Below are 7463 nucleotides of genomic sequence, written 5' to 3'. Positions count from 1 at the left end.
CGCTCAGTACGGCGGGGATGCGCTCAGTGTGGCGGGGATGCGCTCAGTGCGGCGGGGATGCGCTCAGTACGGCGGGGATGCGCTCAGTGTGGCGGGGATGCGCTCAGTGCGGCGGGGATGCGCTCAGTGTGGCGGGGATGCGCTCAGTGGGGCGGGGATGCGCTCAGTGGGGCGGGGATGCGCTCAGTGCGGCGGGGATGCGCTCAGTGCGGCGGGGATGCGCTCAGTGCGGCGGGGATGCGCTCAGTGCGGCGGGGATGCGCTCAGTGGGGCGGGGATGCGCTCAGTGCGGCGGGGATGCGCTCAGTGGGGCGGGGATGCGCTCAGTGCGGCGGGGATGCGCTCAGTGCGGCGGGGATGCGCTCAGTGCGGCGGGGATGCGCTCAGTGGGGCGGGGATGCGCTCAGTGGGGCGGGGATGCGCTCAGTGCGGCGGGGATGCGCTCAGTGGGGCGGGGATGCGCTCAGTACGGCGGGGATGCGCTCAGTGTGGCGGGGATGCGCTCAGTACGGCGGGGATGCGCTCAGTGTGGCGGGGATGCGCTCAGTACGGCGGGGATGCGCTCAGTGTGGCGGGGATGCGCTCAGTGTGGCGGGGATGCGCTCAGTGTGGCGGGGATGCGCTCAGTGGGGCGGGGATGCGCTCAGTACGGCGGGGATGCGCTCAGTGCGGCGGGGATGCGCTCAGTGCGGCGGGGATGCGCTCAGTACGGCGGGGATGCGCTCAGTGTGGCGGGGATGCGCTCAGTACGGCGGGGATGCGCTCAGTGTGGCGGGGATGCGCTCAGTACGGCGGGGATGCGCTCAGTGTGGCGGGGATGCGCTCAGTGTGGCGGGGATGCGCTCAGTGTGGCGGGGATGCGCTCAGTACGGCGGGGATGCGCTCAGTGGGGCGGGGATGCGCTCAGTACGGCGGGGATGCGCTCAGTGTGGCGGGGATGCGCTCAGTACGGCGGGGATGCGCTCAGTGTGGCGGGGATGCGCTCAGTGTGGCGGGGATGCGCTCAGTACGGCGGGGATGCGCTCAGTGTGGCGGGGATGCGCTCAGTGTGGCGGGGATGCGCTCAGTGTGGCGGGGATGCGCTCAGTGGGGCGGGGATGCGCTCAGTACGGCGGGGATGCGCTCAGTGTGGCGGGGATGCGCTCAGTGTGGCGGGGATGCGCTCAGTGTGGCGGGGATGCGCTCAGTGTGGCGGGGATGCGCTCAGTGGGGCGGGGATGCGCTCAGTGGGGCGGGGATGCGCTCAGTGGGGCGGGGATGCGCTCAGTGCGGCGGGGATGCGCTCAGTGCGGCGGGGATGCGCTCAGTGCGGCGGGGATGCGCTCAGTGGGGCGGGGATGCGCTCAGTACGGCGGGGATGCGCTCAGTGTGGCGGGGATGCGCTCAGTGCGGCGGGGATGCGCTCAGTGGGGCGGGGATGCGCTCAGTACGGCGGGGATGCGCTCAGTGTGGCGGGGATGCGCTCAGTACGGCGGGGATGCGCTCAGTGTGGCGGGGATGCGCTCAGTGTGGCGGGGATGCGCTCAGTGTGGCGGGGATGCGCTCAGTGGGGCGGGGATGCGCTCAGTACGGCGGGGATGCGCTCAGTGTGGCGGGGATGCGCTCAGTACGGCGGGGATGCGCTCAGTGGGGCGGGGATGCGCTCAGTACGGCGGGGATGCGCTCAGTGGGGCGGGGATGCGCTCAGTGGGGCGGGGATGCGCTCAGTGGGGCGGGGATGCGCTCAGTGGGGCGGGGATGCGCTCAGTACGGCGGGGATGCGCTCAGTGGGGCGGGGATGCGCTCAGTGGGGCGGGGATGCGCTCAGTACGGCGGGGATGCGCTCAGTGGGGCGGGGATGCGCTCAGTGGGGCGGGGATGCGCTCAGTGGGGCGGGGATGCGCTCAGTGCGGCGGGGATGCGCTCAGTGCGGCGGGGATGCGCTCAGTGCGGCGGGGATGCGCTCAGTGCGGCGGGGATGCGCTCAGTGGGGCGGGGATGCGCTCAGTGCGGCGGGGATGCGCTCAGTGGGGCGGGGATGCGCTCAGTGCGGCGGGGATGCGCTCAGTGCGGCGGGGATGCGCTCAGTGGGGCGGGGATGCGCTCAGTGGGGCGGGGATGCGCTCAGTGGGGCGGGGATGCGCTCAGTGCGGCGGGGATGCGCTCAGTGCGGCGGCGAGTTTGGGTTACACCTCTGAGTCACATTGTTCACTTTTTAAGTCAAATGTCAGAAAGTTCTGACAACAAAACTGCACCAAAAAACGCAGCGTGCGCATGTAGCCATCTGTTTTTTGCTGAGCGGCACAATGCGGCGCTTTGCAGAAAAAATGCAACCGATTGCGTTTTTCCGCATAGACTTGCATTAGCGCCGTATTGTGCTGCATGGCTTTGCGTTGCGTCTGTTTTTTGCCGGATGCGGCATATTTAGCCCATGCGGCGGCCGGATGGAACATTGCCTGGCACTTTTTTGTGCGGCGAAAAAAACGCATCGCGCCGATTTACAATGTAAGCCTATGGACGCCGGATGCGTTTTTTTGCACTGCGCATGCTCAGTATCAAGCCGCATCCGTCAAAAAACAGACGGGCCGCATGGAAAAACTTATGCAACGGATCCGTTTTTTTCGCCGCATCCGTTGCATAGGTTTTTCAGCCGGATTGAGCCGCAGTGAAAAAACCGGATGTGTGAAAGCAGCCTAACTGGTAAATTAACCCCTTAATGACCACCAATACACCTTTTAAGAGTGGTTAGTGGAATAAGTAAATAACGCTGCCAGACAAGTGGAAATCCGCAGGTGTCGGCTGTACTTCCGTGACACGCAGGGCATCCACTCCGTTCAGTTTTGGAATGACTTCTGGCCAATTAACCACTTAAATACCTTTGTCAATCACGACAGCGGTATCTTAAGTGGTTAAACGGGGATAAAAGCCCCCCTATGGCCCTGTTTGCACTTACCGTTTTTTCCTGCGGATTTCCTGCGGTTTTGCTGCATGTTATGTTCATAACATCTCTGCAGTGATTCATCAGCAAAACCTATGGGAAAAAAAAATGCTGTGCGTACTGGGCGGAATTTGACAGCTGCATGTTTTGCTGCGGGATTCCTGCAGCAAAAACAAGTGCATGTCACTTCTTTTCCGCACGTCGCTGCGGGATTTCACTCCATTGACTCCAATGTAATCGTGAAATCCTGCAGGGAATAACGCAGGAAGCAAATTCTGTGCGGTTCACTGCGTTTTCCTGCGTTATTCCCTCCGGTATTTCGCGGTTTACCTCCGGTAATGTACATCGCCTGTCTGCGGTTTGCAGGGAAGTGATGTCATTACAGGAAGAGGAAGCGGAGCAGAGAGTAAACACACACATCACACAGACACAGAACACACACACACATCACACAGACACACACAGATCACAGACACATAGAATACACATAGAAAGCAAAAATACGGAAATATAGAAAAAAAAACATGTGGGCTCCGCCGTATTTTTACCGTCCAGCCGAGGTAAGCACACAGCGGCGGCCCAGTATTCTCAGGCTGGGGAGGGAGAGGGGCAGGGTTAATGTCCCCCGCCTCCCTCCCACCTCCCGCAGCCGAGAATATCAGCCGCAGCTGCCCCGGGACTGTTGCATCCATTATGCGGCAGTACCGGAGTCTCCCCAGCTCTTCCAGATGCCGTGATGCGGTGGCGATAAAGGTAATAAGGAGTTAATGGCGGCGGATCACCGCCACTAAGTCCAGGCTTGATCATGGCAGCGTCTATGAGACAGCTGACATGATCAACCCGTAAGTAAAGTGAAAAAACACACATACCGAAAAATCCTTTATTTTAAATAAAACACAAAAAAGCTCCTCTTTCACCCGTTTATTAACCCCTCCCGAAACACACCGCTCCGGCGTAATCCACGTCCTGTGATGCTTGCATCCAGCCGCGACTGACACACAGCGCTGAATGCAGCCTCGCAACGAGACAGCAGAGGTAATTACCGGTCATTTCCCACGGCCGGTAATGTGAACTCACTACCGACTGTGAGAAATGCAGAATGTGCTCACAGGGACTCTGTCTATCCCTCTATCTCTCTATCTGTTCTTCTATCTATTCTTCTATTTATCTATCTGCTATCTAAGAAGGAAATGACTTTTTTTTTTCTTCAATGTGCTTTATTGCATTGAATGCATTAAAGCACATGTACCACCCGCATGCGGCAAAACCGCGGCGCTACTGCGAACAGTACCGCGGTAAAACCGCAGCAAACCGCATGCGGTTTTTGGGTGCGGTTTGCCGCGTTTTTTTACCGCGGGTGCGGTAATCTTTCAGACCCTGCGGAATTTTTTTAAGAAAATTCCGTTTTCCAGTGCGCACAGGGCCTATGGCAGGATCGGTCCCATGAGATTCTAATCACAAATGCAGATCATTGCCATGGTACCCTGGGGTCACCTGATGACCCCACGATCGTTGCCATGGTACCCTGCTGTCCTCTGATGACCCCACGATCATTGCCATGGTACCCTGGGGTCATCTGATGACCCCACAATCATTGTTATCAGGGTCGTAACTTCTGCAGTCGCAAAGGTCACCATTGCTACCAGGCCCGGGAGGTTAGGGGCCCGGCAGATCAACTATATGGCCCCCTCCCCTGTCACCGCGCACAGTAATGATGAAGCATAGAGCGACCGGTACCGCTCTATGGATCATCATTCTTCCCCTGTGCCTGCGCGGTGACGCCACTCCTGTGCGACTGCTGTGCTGAGTGCACAGAGCGCAGGACGGGAGGACGCCGACCAGAGCACTGGGAGAACGAGGAGAGGGGAGGACGGAGCAGCAGTGGAAGAGGAGAGCAGGGAGGACGGAGCAGCGGCGGGGGAACGAGGAGAGAGGTGAGGACAGAGCAGCGGCGGGGGGGACGAGGAGAGAGGTGAGGACAGCAGCGGTGGATGGAGGAGACATGAAGACAGAGCAGTGGTGGAAGGAAGAGAGAGGTGAGTACTTGTTGTTTTTTTATATAAATTAGTGAGTACATTGTGGTCAAAGCCCTGGGAGGCTGGCTGCATTATTATACATTACAGACCAAAAGTTTGGACAGACCTTCTCATTCAAATAGTTTTCTTTATTTTCAGGACTCTGAAAATTGTAAATTTACATTGAAGGCATCAAAACTATGAACTAAAACATGTGGAATGAAATACTTAAAAAAGTGTGAAACAACTGAAAATATGTCTTATATTCTATGTTCTTCAAAGTAGCCACCTTTTGCTTTGATTACTGCTTTGTACACTCTTGGCATTCTCTTGATGAGCTTCAAGAGGTAGTCACCGGAAATGGTCTTCCAACAGTCTTGAAGGAGTTCCCAGAGATGCTTAGCACTTGTTGGCCCTTTTGCCTTCACTCTTCGATTCAGCTCACCCCAAACCATCTTGATTGGCTTCAGGTCTGGTGACTGTGGAGACCAGGTCATCTGGCGTAACACCCCATCACTCTACTTCTTAGTCAAATAGCCCTTACACAGCCTGGAGGTGTGTTTGGAGTCATTGTCCTGTTGAAAAATGGTCCAACTAAATGCAAACCGGATGGAATACCATGCCACTGCAAGATGCTGTGGTAGCTATGCTGGTTCAGTAATCCTTCAATTCTGAATAAATCCCCAACAGTGTCACCAGCAAAGCACCCACACACCATCACACCTCCTCCTCCATGCTTCACGGTGGGAACCAGGCATGTAGAGTCCATCCGTTCACCTTTTCTACAAAGACACGGTGGTTGGATCCAAAGATTTCAAATTTGGATTCATCAGACCAAAGCACAGATTTCCACTGGTCTAATGTCCATTCCTTGTGTTCTTTAGCCCAAACAAGTCTCTTCTGCTTGTTGCCTGTCCTTAGCAGTGGTTTCCTAGCAGCTATTTTACCATGAAGGCCTGCTGCACAAAGTCTCCTCTTAACAGTTGTTCAAGAGATGAGAAGGTGTGTCCAAACGTTTGGTCTGTACTGTATATGGAGGACTGGGGGGGGCTGCATAATAAACATGAAGGACACCTTATACATGGACTATAGGGGTGTATTATACATGGAGGTCTATGGGGCTGCATTATACTGCAGGTGTATGGGGCTGCAATATACTGGAGGTTTAAGGGGCTGCATAATACAAAATGAAGGACACCTTATACATGGAACATAGGGGTGCATTATATATGGAGGAGAATGGGGCTGCATAATACAATAAGACATTTTATGGGGTTGCGTTATAATACATATAGGACTATGGGGGCTACATTATAATATATGGAGGACTATGGAGGCTACCTTATACATGGACTATGGGGGTGCATTATAAAACAGAGGACTATGTGGTGCAGTTTAATATATGGAGAACTATGGGGTGAATTATAATACAATGAGAATTATGGGGTGAATTATAATACAATGAGAACTATGAGAAATTAATTATAATAATTGAAGGGCTACTTTATACATGGAGGATTATGGGGGTGCATTATAATATATAGAGGACTATGTGGTGCAGTATAATATATGGAGGACTATGGGGTGAATTATAATACATGGAGAATTATGGCAAATGCATTATAATACATGGAGGACTGTGGGGTGCATTCTAATATATGAAGGGTTATATGGGACCTTTTATACAATATGGAAGGCTATGTGGGGGCCATTATAGTATTTGGAGAACTATATTTAAGGGGGGACAAAGATACAAGCATGGGATGGGAATGTTTTGTGCTGAGGGAAAAGGGCTCTTTCCCTCAGCACCCAGGTTTCCCATGCTCTGCTGTACATCTCTCAGCACCCAGCTTTCCCATGTTCTGATATACATCTCTCAGCACCCAGCTTTCCCATGCTCTGCTATACATCATGTCTCAGCACCCAGCTTTCCCATGCTCTGATATAGGAAAGCTGGGTGCTGTGGGAAAGATGTATAGCAGAGTCCGGGGAAGCTGGGTGCCGAGGACAAGATGGATATCAGAACATAGGAAAGCTGGATGCTGATAGAGGGATTTCAGATCATGGAAAACCTGGGTGCTGAGGGTAAGAGCCAAGGGTCAGCGTCATTATCCTGTACCCAGAGTGTCAATGTCATTATCCCCTAAGTGTCGGTGTATGTGGAGGGGGGGGCCTGATGATTTTGATGATATCCTGACCTCTGTGTTAAGCAAAACTCTCGCTTTCTCTGCATTGTATTAGAGTACTTAGGACCTCATTTGTTGGTTGTTTATTGGAGATCTATCATTGCTCTATACCTCTGAAGTGTCCTAATATACCTTGAGAACCGTGCATTGTTTAACCAGCAATATTGTTTGTTCCAGACATTTAGCATAATTTATGTAGGAGGGGCTATATGTAATGATTTTTTTATACTGTATATCTATACGGCTATTTATTGTATTGGGTTTGGTGTGTCGGGGAACCATGCCTCTGGCTTTTTAAGTGTTTTTAATTTTTGTGCTTGTGTGCCATTTACTCCCACTATGGAG

This window comes from Anomaloglossus baeobatrachus, chromosome 2 (assembly GCF_048569485.1).
Source record: "Anomaloglossus baeobatrachus isolate aAnoBae1 chromosome 2, aAnoBae1.hap1, whole genome shotgun sequence".
NCBI lineage: Eukaryota > Metazoa > Chordata > Amphibia > Anura > Aromobatidae > Anomaloglossus > Anomaloglossus baeobatrachus.
Note: the sequence above shows the minus strand (reverse complement) of the source record.